Source organism: Antedon mediterranea, chromosome 1 (genome assembly GCF_964355755.1).
Source record: "Antedon mediterranea chromosome 1, ecAntMedi1.1, whole genome shotgun sequence".
NCBI classification, from domain to species: Eukaryota; Metazoa; Echinodermata; class Crinoidea; order Comatulida; family Antedonidae; genus Antedon; species Antedon mediterranea.
Genome location: NC_092670.1, coordinates 4,954,262 through 4,970,012, shown reverse-complemented (window position 1 = coordinate 4,970,012; position 15,751 = coordinate 4,954,262). Strand labels below are relative to the sequence as shown.

The following is a 15,751-nucleotide window of genomic DNA, read 5'->3' as shown; positions in this document are numbered from 1 at the left end:
TTATCGGAAATAATGTTTACATCGTGTCTCTTTCTGATCAATCTGATTTAAAAACATCACGTAGGCGTATCAAGCATTAAACCCTACTCGTTTTTTGTTTGCGTGTGTTTTTTTTTTGTGTGAATATTTTAATAATATTGGTTTGCTAAACAATTCAATTACTTCTTACCAAAAAATATTAGTTTGACCTACAATTATCCATCAATCGATACATCATGTTTTTGTGATTTTTAGTATAGGTCAATTAATGGTATAGTAGCCTATTAGGCCCATATCATGGTACTAATACACGGCTTCGTTTTAAATCAAAACCCTTTTGACACCTATATTCGGCTACTAATACATTTCGCAAGGAATATAAAGAAATATGTGTTGCTTTCAAAATTGCCCGGATGAACCTTAGTGGTCTAAGGTGCAGGCTTCAAACCTGTAGCCGATTAACGTCGGAGTGGTTCAATTCCACCTTTCGGGCGTACTTTGAGTCATTTTATCAAGTTTCATTTCTAACTTTCAAAATAATTAAGATTGACTTTTGTATTAAATCTTGCTTTTTAACAGCAGTAGAGATTTGTGCTAATTATGAGATTAATGATAATAATAACCGAAAGTTATCTGTTGTATCTTAGATTTTTCACGCTGCTGCTCTAACCCGCTACGTCCCATTAGGACTACTCAATCAGAAGCTAAAGCAAGCAGCAGTTATAGTTCTAAGGACGACAGTTTTGCGAAAATGGAAACTCCACTATAATTTATTGATTCCGCTGCTACAGTAGACTAAAAAAACATAGGGAAAAGAGTCTATTAGGACATGGCATGCTAAAATTACAAATCCCAAAGCATTTCTGGTATATTCACTGTCAGATATTCATTGAATTATTATCGAAACAGTCCATTAAAGTTTGTGTTTGTAATAGGATACTTCACACTTGAAATATCTAGGGTGATGAAGTGACCCCCAGACTTAGCAATAAAATTAACTAAAGTGACAGAAATTGAGTATTCACTTCTGTAACAAAAAAACAATATTTATTCACATATAAAAAGAGAAAAGAAACCCAAAAATCATTGTCTTACAGACAATTTAAGTATTTGTTGCTTTAAATTACATTTTTTCAGGTAAAATAACTATTATGTGACAATAAAATGATGACACATTCAAAAACATTTGAAATAAAAAATATTTTTCAATAAGCGAGCATCGTTTTTTGTAAGAAATATTTCTTGTTTAATTTACTATACCTCTAACAGTACTATTTATTTACTTATAAATAGAAAAATATAGTCACTGATTCGCTATACGAGAATGAACTTTTCATTGTGACACTATTATAGTGTTAATGTATATTTTGCTCTGATTGTTGCCCGGTCTGTTGAGTTGTCGTCAATTATTCTACAGTTGTCGTCCGTAGAGGGGTATCATTTTAAAGAAAGAAGCAGCATAATTCCGCTCATGACACAAACCGTCAAGCGAAAAGCCAGATCTAAACACTCTATTTAGTATTTAGTGTATTTTGAACAATAGTTTCTTGGCAAAGTACACGTAGAACTTTACTCAAACTACTAAAAACCTGCTGACGATGAATAGAATATTTTAAAACCACACATCATCATTACAATCTTCTGTACCGTGAATAGTACATATAACATTATAGACCCAACAAAGTCTCCTCTTAATAGGGGTTTCCCAAGGTAAAGGGGTTTACTTTAAAGATGTATTGTCCCCCAAAAACATGAAAAATTAATATTAATATTTTTTTGTTTTAATAAAGTTAATCCCTTCCGTAAAAAAACGAAAACAAATAATGTTTTCACATAAAACAAATAAATCGTCAAATTCAACCAAAAACCAATTGGCTGGCAGGCCATTTTTTGCTTTAAATTACAGTTTTTTCACTTAAATATAAATATATTTTTTTCGATTCAATTCTCCTTCAAAGTGTATAACTATTATGTGACAATAGCATATTCAATAACAACATCTTTTTTCAGGGGGACAATACATCTTTATTTGTGCAGTATGTATTTCTCGTTTGCATTTTTGCATAACACCCGTTATTACGCGATGCATGTGTTGTTCTAGCTGGCTATCTGGTTCATATCGTGGACACACTACACTTAATCCTTTCGGAGCCTTACTCAGCAAAGAGTGAAATATTTACACTCTTATCTATTAGATATCGCGAATAATATTAAAATATAACAACTAACATACGTAAGCATTGTTATATTACATGCATTAGGAAATCGATGAGATAAGAACAACTACACAACAGGTAAACACTTCATCATTAATGACGGAACGTTCTGACGATAACCAGTTCTACCCTCTGGTGAGTGATGATAATTTTAATGAATTATATTCTGGTGTCATGGTTTATTATACGTATACTGAGATATGAACACACCGGGACATACACATATGAGAAAAGCTATATTTGTAGACAATTTAAGCTTTAGAAACTGGCAGAGTAATGGAATGTGTAATATAAAATCGATTTATCTTATTTTAAATACAAACTTTAAAACACATGACGCTTGGTCGGCAATTTAAAGCAAGTACTATTTCAAAATACTCAAACACATTAATACTTAATTTTTTACGTGATTACACAGTTACCATAAAGGTACTTGAGTGTATAATGCTTTGTGTACCTACAATTATTTTTTTTATTCTAAAAATACTGAATACTGTTTATGGAAAATCGTTTATTAACTTTGACAACATGTTCGATAGAAAATTATCAACTGATCATTAAAGGAAGAAGCTCAAGTGAATTAATTGGTCTTCCATTATTATCGATGACGTCACACATACCCGAGTGACTTGTGTCGCAGAAATTAAGAAAAGCGTTTTTTGGAATTGGTAAGCTTAAATACTTAACGACTGCATATGGCGGCAAAGCTCTTGTTATATACACGAAGTTACTTAACGATATTTTCACAATTCCAATAATAGTTACCAAACTGTTCTGAAAATTACTAACGTAAAACAGAATTAGTGATAATACTCTGTGTTATACCAAGGGATTTAAGTTGATGCATAACCAGTTATGCAAATTCTAAGAAACTTTGATTTATTATTTCAGCATACATCTTATTAAGTACAGTAGTTATGACTAGCATTTTGAATGATGTCCATTGATCATTTCTATATTCTAAAGTTTACAAGTTTATCAAGTTAAAAATAATGATTTTTCCGTGGTAATTATCCTGCAAATGCGCATATCAATTAGATTTACTCCGCACGTGATTTATTTATGTTCAGGATGCGAGGAAGCAATTGTTTGTAAATCAATCAATTACCTATTTGTTATAAGTGTACTTAAATGAAATTGTTTATTTAGACCTAGTATTATTTCTTTCGGATTTTCACAGTATTAGAAGCTGCAGTATTTATAAATTGTTCGTAAAGTAACCAGCATGTACATATTTATCCAATAACATAATGAAAGGTTTTTAAATAAATTCAATAAATAAATTAATAAAGAAAAACTAAGGTGAGGTAAAGAGTAATGCGTGGCGCCACATTTTGTCTATCGTCTGCTAGGCTACAACGACCTCTAAACGTCTGCTAGGCTACAACGACCTCTAAACGATCGTCTGATTAACGCCTACATAAAACGTTTTGTACTACTCCCACCGATAACACTAATTTGAGTAAGTAGGCCTAACTTCTTGGTCGCATCTTTCCTTATTGCTAAAATTCTAGACATTGTTGTATGTATTTTGTTTATCCCTTTTAAATAATGTTGATAAATGATGATGTGAGGTACACGTCACGAGAAGGTGAAACTAAAGGTTAGAATAAATAATCAGAACCGCTAGAAAATTGAGTCTAACTGTCTGATTACATTTTGTAAACTAAAAATAAACATTGAAAAACCTATAACCTTTTTATTTAATTATTTTTTTTTAATTCTGAAAATCATAAAATAAAATCATTAGTATAGAAAATTAGTAAAGTAAACAGTAAATACACAAATAACATTATTTTGTATTTTTCTAAAATGTTGGAAGTCGTACATCAAATCACGTAACTAATGTTCTGTCAATAAGTAAGAAAGGATTTAACACAGAACATGCATTGCTAAAACGCTTTCATTTTAATGTTTTGGTTCAAGCCAAGATCATTACTGCAAATAACTTATAATTCGTCTGCCCTAGATCCACCACGAACAACTTTCAACACAATATGTCTACATCACGATATATCGACAGAAGTATTATATTTTATTGACATCACAATCTCCCCGCACATGTCTCTAATAAGCCTACGTTCTTTTCGTTTCACTAAAATACGTATTATTATATTGAATATCTTAAATAATTTTTCATTCTGTCAAGACAATTTGTTTAAGTATAAAAACCATACAGTCTCATGGCACTCACTAAGATGGTCATTTTTATCATATTGCGAACGATATTATTATTCAAATCATATCTAAACCGCTGTTAATTACTCTCTGTATGTGAGAATAGCTTCGTGAAACGTGGATCTATCGGTATATTAGCGAAATCAAATGGGAATTCATTTCATTTATTTTGAATTGATTGATCATTATTATAAATGACGGGTAGTTTCTCTCGGCTTACATCAATTTTCTAAAGAACCGTATTGGAGAACTACATATTAATTTAGAATTTTATTACGAAATTAATTTCTGTTCTGAAACATTTTATATATATTTCCACAATCATATTAATACTCCGGTATGTATGTCATTTAACGAAGATACACAACTTTTAAACATATTGATGAAATCGTTGACATATCGTCGGTCGGTAAACACTAACTTGAGCACGCAACTGCAGCCATGTTTGTGGCCTTGTTAACTTTCAAAGCGCTATTTTGTTGACTCGTATTCTAGCCCATGGCATAGTTTCCCCTCTTTTTGCTGAAGCTGTCCATCTCCTTTTCCAATTTATAGTGGAATAAAATGTGTTTTTTTTTTTCTTTTACGCCGTAACAAAAAATGTAAATTAAAAAAACTGTTCTTTTTTTATTATTTTGTTTTGGAAGCAATAAATGTTAACTTGAATTGAATTGAATTGAAAAATTATGCTTTATTTCCAATACAATATTATATATTTAGAAAATTACTTTAGCGTCTTCGAAAAAACTGGATTAGTTTAAATTAATTAAGACGAACCCTAGCTCCTGTAATGTCATAGTGGTTAGCTTTCATTAAGAAGTAGCCATGATTTTGTTGTCTTACATTCATGTAGATTACGGACATTCTCGATTGCTTTTCAGTATATTGTATTACCTGACAAAACAAAAGTAATAAATTTGGCGTCAATGTTACCAAGTTCGTTTATAGAAAACGAGTTTCAAGTGACCTGATGCGTTGAGTATTAATCAGCTCATCATCAGGGGTCGTGTGTTACATATAGACACATAATGTCATGCTATTCTAAGACAATTGAAGATATTACGTTCAATGTTGTTCTGCAAATTATATCTTTATTATCGACGGTGTATACAATCAGTACAGGTTAAAGGTAATTACAGACTGTGTCTTGAATTGAATTCAAAATATAAACATCCTGATTTTATCTCCCTTTTCGTTTTACGGTAATTTACTTTCGATATTTCTTACAGACTCATTAGATTGACTGTGCAATCGTGATGTTTTCACTACTTTTCAAACGGCTAGGACTGACCAATTTAAACGAACGATCTGAGTATCCTTTGGTGAGAAAGTGTGTTTGTGTATATTCAGCGAATATTCGAGGGCAAAAGTTATTTTAGGCCTACATTTTACTGTCATGACCTACAGTTAATAATAAACCGGATCAATGTCTTTTCCGGGATTGTTTCTGATAATCCTGATAATATCTTTCGCATTGCATGTAGGCCTACGTGACTAGAATATTTTGGCGTGAGGCTTTTCTCTAAAATCTGGCCATAAGCAGAAATCAAATACGTTAATAGACCTATACATTACTCTTATTGTTGATTTGACATAATCATGGAAATATCCAGTATGCCTATCTTTATAATTATGAATTCGTTGCTTGTCATTTAGGCCCACATAGGTTAGAACCTGTTTTGTTTGAAAGATAATCTCGAAAGAATCTCATTGGCTTGTGTTCGAAATATGAAAACTGCATCAGGAATGGAGATTTCATGAATGCCAAAATAATCCACAATACAACCACATGGCTAAGAGAGGCCCACGAGCCACATAATAATGACATTATACTCATGTATAATGTTGCATATTCATGTTTCTGCTTTAACACATTTAGAGGAAAAAATAATAAAGTCGAATACTGTTCCTTGTATTTCTATCCTCTTATAAATTCCTATTTTAGTCAACCAGCCTATTTCTCGTTTATTTTGGGTAATAATAATTTATTTGGAGATTACACTTTTACAACAGTGGCACTCGACCAAAATGGAAGGTGCATCCAAAAGAAATATACAAAAAAAAAAAACATGATATAGAAAATAACAATTACAATAAAAAGTCGACGTAGGTCAACATGTCAAAACAATTCAACTACAGTAACTACTGTACAATATCATTGATAATAATCACAACAGCAGCAGGAAACCCACTGACACCTAAGAATACCCTCGCAATCATCTTTTAAGACAATGTGAGCACCTCATCCTTTTCAATTCACGCTGTCAACAGATTACCACGCCAGTAAAATAATTTTAACTTTTACAGTTTACCAATCCCCTTTTATCCTCATACACTAATTGGCTGTGTGTACTCACACAATATACTTTGACTGGAATTTATCTTCGCAGCGTTTACATTTCACTGTACAATACAAATGAATTGGGCAACAACAATGTAGACCTAACACTATAATGAGATAGATATCAATCATTTAGTGAGATAGATATCAATCATTTAGTTTGATTGATATGAACATTACTCGCCTAGAACAACACATCTGTGTGCCCATGCTCTTTTAACATAGTGCTTACAGTAACGATCAAAGACATTTGATATGGAATCGACGTCATACATAATTATAATCACAAACTTACGTACAAGATATTTATTGGAATAATAGCAATCTATGATTTTATATATAGATACTTAATGAATCGTTTTCTTATATTTATTTCAATGAAAGCCCACGTCTCAGCGAGTTACTTTTTACCTCACAGTTTATATCAACATGCATTAAAAATTATCTCAAATTCTATGTTTTACGTTAGGCCTACAGTCTCTATAGACAACAGTTTGCAATCAATTAACTTTTTAATAAAACATATTACAATTTTAATGTAAGTACATATTGGCGTCTTACGCAATATTCCAATCCCAGAGGCGTAATTCAATGATTCCCCCATGTAAATTAGCTTGAACATTAAGCAACCCACATTTCTTGAAATATAATTTTCAATAAGATAGTTTTATATGCATTTATTCTATAAAGAGTAATAGTTGTTAAGAAGAAATACAATCCTCGTGTAATATAAAACTGAATTTATATAATTATAATGAAATACGATAAGAAGATGGTTAATTTGTATGTATATATTATATATATATATATATTCAAGGAAAAAATAAGTTGTTTGTATATGTTATCAATGGTCGTTAATTAAAGTTGTATTCGTTACCCAAGCGCTTTGATAATAATATTGAAATTATTTACATTACTTTTTCAATTTCTTACTATTGTAGGCCTATTTAAAAATGGAATAGTTGGAGCGTTAGGAGAGAATAATGATGATTATTAATATTTATTGAAAGTTATTATAATGTCAGTTGTATTGACATTATACTATTACATTAATATCAAGTGCAATGCAATGTAAATGAACATTTTTACTGATGAGGAAATAAAAGTGGGTCGAACCTACATAAGACAAAAACAAAATAATATTGAAAGGGATAAGCGATAGAAAAACTTATTATTAGATCTAAAAAAACTATACAATGAAATGTGTTAAAGGCTATAATCAAACATTTTTGTTGTTAATACATGCTTTTTATTTTAAAATTAAGTGGATCAAAAGTTCAAATAACAAGTATAGGCCTAATGCTGTATTATAAAAGACAGGTATTAAACAATAATATAACAGACGTTCTATTCAGAATAAGAAGGTGGTTTGTATAAGTACTCAGAAGAAGAAGGTGGTTTGTATAAGTATTCAGAATAAGAAGGTGGTTTGTATACGTATTCAGAATAAGAAGGTGGTTTGTATACGTATTCAGAATAAAAAGGTGGTTTGTATACGTATTCAGAATAAAAAGGTGGTTTGTATAAGTATTCAGAAGAAGAAGGTGGTTTGTATAAGTATTCAGAAAAAGAAGGTGGTTTATATAAGTATTCAGAAGAAGAAGGTGGTTTGTATAAGTATTCAGAAGAAGAAGGTGGTTTGTATAAGTATTCAGAAGAAGAAGGTGGTTTGTATAAGTATTCAGAATAAGAAGGTGGTTTGTATACGTATTCAGAATAAGAAGGTGGTTTGTATACGTATTCAGAATAAAAAGGTGGTTTGTATAAATATTCAGAAGAAGAAGGTAGTTTGTATACGTATTCGGAATAAGAAGGTGGTTTGTATACGTATTCAGAATAAGAAGGTTGTTTGTACGTATTCAGAATAAGAAGATGGTTTTGAAAGGCCTAAAGTATTCAGAATAAGTAGGTGGTTTGTATAAGTATTCAGAATAAGAAGATGGTTTGCAAGTATTTAGACTAGGAAGGTGGTTTGTATACATATTCAGAATAAGAAAGTTATAAATATTCAGAATAAGAAGGTGGTTTGTATACGTATTCAGAATAAGAAGATGGTTTGGATACGTATTCATAACAAGAAATTGTTTGTATAAGCATTCAGAATAAGAAGGAGGTTTGTATAAGTATTCAGAATAAGAAAGTTGCTTATAAGCCTTAGTATTTAGAATAAGAAGGTGGTTTGTATAAGTATTCAGAAAAATAAAATTGTTTGTATACGTATTCAGATTAAGAAGGCTGTTTGTATAAGTATTCAGGATAAGAAGGTGGTTTAAATAAAAATGTTAAATTATTGAATTACGGTATTCAGAATAAGAAAATTGTTTGTATAGTAATTGAAAGTATAGGTTTGGTTTGGTTTTCAGCAGAAAAGGAAATTGCTTTATTTATTATAAAGTGGTTGCATGATATATTCAAATACACATCTATTCAAATACTATTGACCTTTTCTATTAATTGCTTCTAAACTATAAACATGATTTAGTTTACAATAGTGAAATTATATACAAGAAAGACTGCTGTGGTCTGTTCCTTGTTCTAGGTACCGATAATACTGTATTTAACCATGGGTTGTTGCAGGGTTATTGTAACGTCAGTTATTTTCCTTCTTACTATTTGTTTATAAAGTATAATAACAATACTTATGTCATTGTATCTAAATGCAAGTACGAATACTACTTTCAACTACAACCTAAATTCTCCAACTCTTATTATTGTAAAACAAGTTTTTCTTTTATCTGGGTAATCCTGGAAAAATAATATGTTGTGTTAAATGCTGTGTTAGATTTATATTTCAATAATAGACGCATTAAAATTAGACGCATTCCACTCAGTTTTTAACCATTTACTATTATTGCTCTTTTGGCACTCCATAGAAGAGAAAATATTGATTCGAGTATGCAAAATTCGCGAACAGTATGCGAGAAACACGTCTGTAAAATCATCAATATAAAGGATTTATTTGTGATTTGTATGTGATTCTTCTTTATAAAGTACTTATGAGGCCCAATTCTAAGGTGTGGTATTCACGATAACTTACTTAACAAGTTTGGAGTCGAATGAAAGTCGAAAATAAAAACAGGTGCGAAACGGAAACTAGCGCCAGTACGTTTATGAGGTGAGCTCAACTGCCGAACATTTTGATATGCCTTCGTTTATTAGGGTTATAAAACATGGGCTTAGGTACGGTACTAAGCCAGTCACGGGTGCCTTGTACTACTGTCTGTCGTTTATTTATGCCGCCGGGAATAGAACACCCAATAGCATGCCAAAACAAGAATCGTGTTTATTTCGGCCGCCATTATGTATAGAACGCAAAAATTGCCAAAAAAGAATGGAATGGAAAATTACGTTTTAAAACAATTTATTATATTATGGTATTTAGGATAAAGTTCCATAATATAGGTCCGGGTTGACAGAAGGGAGTACGTGTGGGGCACGCGCTCCATTCAAGTCTACGTTAATGTTAGGTTCTGCTAACGAATTTTAACGTACAGGTTAATGATAAGGAAGCTTTATTTTAATCAAGTCATGTGTCATTATATAATAATGGCAAATAGCCGTGTGCCTCATGTACATATGCATCCAACATACAAATCTAAAGAGAATAGTTCCCATTTCCAGTTCAACACTACAGTGTGGGATAATATCAATATTGCCAATTAAGCTAATACATTCTAACTATCATTCATCTTCGTCTAGAATAAAAGCCCACAAACCGATCAACGCCATCTACGCACAATGTTTAAAATTTAGTGATCTTTAAATCATTTCAAATCATTTTGTTTTGGCTCAAATTGTTACAAATTATTTGCTTACTCTGCATATTTATTTTACATTTTTAAACGTTATTGCTGAAACGAATCTTTCACTTTTTCACTTACATTTGTCTGTGTTATGTTTGAACAATTTGAATAAACAGAAGTAACATTACGTCACGTATGCTATAGTTATACAGTGACACACACGACCAAGTTCATGGATAAAATCTTTATTTATACCCAGAGAACGTAGTCATTGTCCCATTCTGGTGAAGAGTTTACAGCAATACGTCGACTTCGGTTGGTCGTCAGTCCTCGGTCGTCACAAACCTACTGTCGTGAAATGATACTAAAAGAAGCAAAGATTTCCTTTCGATTGTTTATAATTATAAGCCTATATTTTTAATCTGTATCTTACGACACTATTAAATTGTATTCTCAATCCTCCCCCGTAAACATTGATAACAATAACTACTAAAAACAGTAACATGATACAAAGAAAATGTTATTTTCATGTGTTTATTACAATTACTTTTACATTATGCAATTTAATTGGACTACTAAATAAAATCTTTATGGGCTGCATCCGAAGGCACAAAGAACGTATAATAAATAAGCCGGCATGCGATCTTTTGGATACACACGTTTACTATATCTGAATGCCTGGCCATAAATTCATATACAAATTTTAACATGATACAAACAGTGAATTAGGTCTTAGTATAACAAGGACACTTATGATAAACACAATAGTTATAAATCTGATCTACCTTTCTAGAATCATGGTTCTTTTTATCTATCTGAAGGATTGTTCTTACTGTGCATACAATGTGTATTACATTCTACAATAATTAACTCTTTTTTCGCTATCATGGGATAATATGGTTTCTACTACTAAAATCTACTTCGATAAAGCAAGGGATATGTTTACATTTAAGTAGCGTTTAATTAAGACAACTTAAAGGGTTTGCAACAAATTCAGCGGGAGAAATTAGAGATAGGCTACAAGCGATGCAAAATACAACATTACGGGTGGCAAAATCTGTATCGTCTGCACATCTATAATTATTTTTCTTTGGTCCATAACAAAAATGGAGGTTTTTATGACGTCATCGGTATTATATTTTAACTCTTCTTTATGCTCGTATTGTTCTGTTTGGCGAATAAGTGTTCAATTTTGCGTTGATTTGTTAGTTTTGACAACCCGAATAGAGATACACATTTATAAAGGCAAAGATAAGTAAAACGGCCAGATTGAAGCTTGTGTGTAATTAGACAGTCGGATGATCCATAATGTTAATGATGACATATAGATGCTTGTAAAAACCTAAAAAAGAACAACATTATAATGATAATTCATTTTGTTTATTTTATTGGTAGGCTACAAACGGTTCTGGAATTCCGTCAAAAATACTGCGCGTAGTGGTGTCTTTACAGTCGGTCTTACCTTTATGTCTGTTTACTTTGTATTTCTTCAGAAACTAAATAAATACCTAATTAATTTGCAATAATATTGTCATGGTTGTTATTAATATCGTGACTCATAATCCCTATGTTCTCTTTTTGTTTGGCATATTAATGATGGATGACTAATTAATGACTAATTTGTATCTTAATTGTCATTTCTTCTTTCCTAATGTGATCGTGGTCGCCATAGTTTTTCATCTACATAGGAAAGAAAATTAACACTTTACAAGAAATGATAATTAGATAAAGGATCTTCGTCTGGTTTCTTCATTTATCCTTTTGTAAATAGCAATGGCAAATAAAACACAAATGCACGGTATATTATAGAAAGTTGTATGATGATGATGCAAGTTGTATGATGATGATGATGATGTCATACGGGAGACCTAGTTTTCATAAATACCATGGTTATGTTAGGCCTATTATTTTAAACATTTTAGTCTACTGTTTTCAGAGGATATCAGATTTGATTGATATATTTTGTTATAAAATCAGTTGACGGAGCAATTTTGCTTTCCGTTTAAAAACAAGGTACTAATTATGGTGTGTGGTGTAAATGTAATGTGTATTAAGACGTCTTATACGGTATAGTAACTTGTTATTTTGGAAGAATCTTTTAGGAATCAGGGAATTTCCGTTTACAGATGCCCCAAGTTTGACTTGATTAAACGTTAATGTTTGTTTATGTCAGATTTCTTAAGACTTGAAACACTAATATCTAGGCCTAATGCATTCATTCTAGTTTTTGTAATCCGCTCTATCTTAAACACAGAACGTAATGGGAATCATCTTTGGCAGCTGACTCTTGTCAATCCGTAAGTTCCGTCAACAAAACTATGTTTGTATACCAGAACAAAATTACAAGACCCTATTTACCCATCATTTTACCTAACTTTATTTGATAATGGTGTGATCATGAAGTGGCCATTACGTTCATATTTAAAATGACAGATAAACATTGTTTAAGGCATTTACTTTCTTTAAATGTACGGCCTCAATTCGGTACTTACCGAAGTGTATTGAGTTATTTTTCAGTGTTTGCCAGCGCTTCCTAGAATTTTATTTTTCAATCCTTTGAAACTCTGTCTGCTACGAAGGTTATCAAGTGATGCAATTCCCATACGTGCTCTCTTTGCCATTGAATCTGTAAGAACAATCAAAAACATTATCTAAATTCATTTTTCATTCAGAAAAATATCTAACATTTCTTAAAACAGATCATTTATTTAGGATTGGATAATAAAGGTTTAAGTATAGAACAAAAAGAACATCCTATAGAAGATTATGTATTAGCGGTACTCCTTCCTACTAGTAGTATAGAAAGGCGGAAAACAGTCTTTATCTAGAGATGGTTCGTTTAAATACGATATAGGCCTAAATCTAGGTACATTAATCTAATTATTTAATTGCTGCAGAAATATTTTTGTTGTTGTTAGCACAGCCGTTTATAAAAGGGAACACTGAATTGAACATAGTAAGTAATAATAGACATAATAATATGTATTATAACTAGATGATTTGAGGGGGGGGGGGAAGGAGAAAAAAGGCAAGATGTGAAAAGTTTTTTATAGATTGATGATAAAAAACAATGATGAAGGATAAGATAGTTGATAGTTTTTCTTAATTATTATCACAAAAAGCATTTGATAAATGATAATGGTAATACAGTAGCTACGGTACATTATATAAAACAAGGCCAACAGCCATTAAGTCGCGTGCTACAATGCATAGTGATACCGGACCGACAGACAGACCGACAGACAGACAGAACGACCGACCGACATAGTGAACTATACTGACCGAAATTACTGAACATGTTTAAAAATGTTGAAATGTTTAAAAACATTTATATTTTTTTAATTTACACGTGCGTAGCCTGTCACTTTTGACGTGCTCGTATAACGTAATTTCGAGTTGAAAAGTAAGTCAAGAAAACAGAAATCGGGCAAAAAGAGTGCGCAAAAACATTTAACGCGCAGTGCGCGCGCAAAAATATGCGCACTCATGGCAATTTTGTAAACGCTTTAAATTGCCTGAAACGTACTCTTATTTCATCGAAAATAAATTTTGAAAATTTTAAGCGCGCGTACGCATGCGTTACATGCGCTACGCACGTAATTGTATTGCCATATGATTTATGCCCTGAAATTTATGAGTACCAAATTTGATTTAATTGTGATTCATGGTTGTGAAGATATGATTACAAACGTGATTTCGTTAAATCGTGCGTAGACCGCGTAATTTTTTATTGCGCACCGTGAAAACATAACCACATTGATTCCTGGCCATAAGGAATATACTGTGAAAAATTGACCTAGCTAGATTAAACTGATATCAAGATAAGGTCAGAAAGCGATAAAACGCATAGTGATACCGGACCGACAGACCGACAGACAGATAGACCGACAGACAGACCGACAGACAGACAGACAGACAGACAGACAGACCGACCAACCGACCGACATAGTGAACTATAGAGTCGCTTCCACGCGACTAAAAAACGTTAAGAAAGTAAGCGACTACAAATAACATGGACCTGTAATTATCTAATATATAGGTCCATACATATACACAGAACCGTTCATAATTTAAAGTTTCTGTGTCTGTTGTGTGTTGTAGAGTTGTGTATAAATCCAAATGTAGAAAAATGTCAATGCTGTGAGTATTAAAGTACTAATTGAGGTAATAAATGAATGGATAATTGCAAAATGATGAAGTAAAACAGCCAGACAAATTTGCATTTTATAAAAAAAAAATTGATAGAGTAATAAACACAAATTTGGTTAAATTTAATTCAATTCAATTCAAAGTAACATTTATTTTCTTCAAATTAAAACAGTATACAAAATGGTGTAAAGAAATGATAATATTTGTATAAACAAAAAGTATAAGAAGAGATAATATAGGCCTACATTGTTAAACGAAATATGCTTGACTAAAACAAATGCAATTCTATATAGTTAGACCATGATTGTAAATCTATCACAACAAAAAAAGAAAAACAAAATGCTAAAGAGATTAATTTTTAATTAAAAAAATAGGCATAATCCTATAACGGTAGATTGCTAGATAATTATCAAAGCATGAATACAATTCCTACTACCTTAATATTACCGTGCCAAGACCTTAATAAATCACTACCATTTAATTAATACATGTATTCTGAATTGAGTGCATTACCGACTAATTACTATACATTAAATATCATGATGCCCTAAAGAAATTTAAAACAAAACTGTATACTGTTCTTTATTTGCCGTGAAACGATGTTTTAAAATGTTCTCTAAGACTTTGGATAAAACCAAATTTGAACAGATTTTGCATCGGGGTTTTTCGTTAATAACGGTAATCAATATTCGTATTTATCCTGTAATTTCCTTTTTATTGCGATAATGTAAATTAACTCGAAACTTCCAGAAAGAGTCATGGTTAGATGTATTCATAATACCCTCCTCTTATTCATTTAATTTCATTGAACCGTTTACGTTTACAGAAAAAACACGTTTAAATGTAACTGATTTAAAAAAATGAGGGGTGAAATCATTGGCCATGTGAGATACACCGTGCTTTTAAAATATAATATTGTTACGTCATTTTGTAATGTCTCAAAGCACACCTACAGTAGGCCTATATTAATGAATACCATAATATGGTATTCAAAAATATGGATGCAAAAATATGGATGCAAAATCTGTTCAAATTTGGTTTTATCCAAAGTCTTAGAGAACATTTTAAAACATCGTTTCACGGCAAATAAAGAACAGTATACAGTTTTGTTTTAAATTTCTTTAGGGCATCATGATATTTAATGT

General features: G+C 31.4%; 1 non-coding gene across 1 annotated transcript; it reads left to right on the top strand.

The window, feature by feature from the left end:
- The first annotated feature begins 386 nt into the window (after positions 1 to 386).
- Trnastop-uca (transfer RNA opal suppressor (anticodon UCA)) lies at positions 387 to 473 on the top strand. The gene has a single exon. It is a non-coding gene; the product is annotated as a tRNA-Sec (tRNA).
- Positions 474 to 15,751: the final 15,278 nt, after the last annotated feature.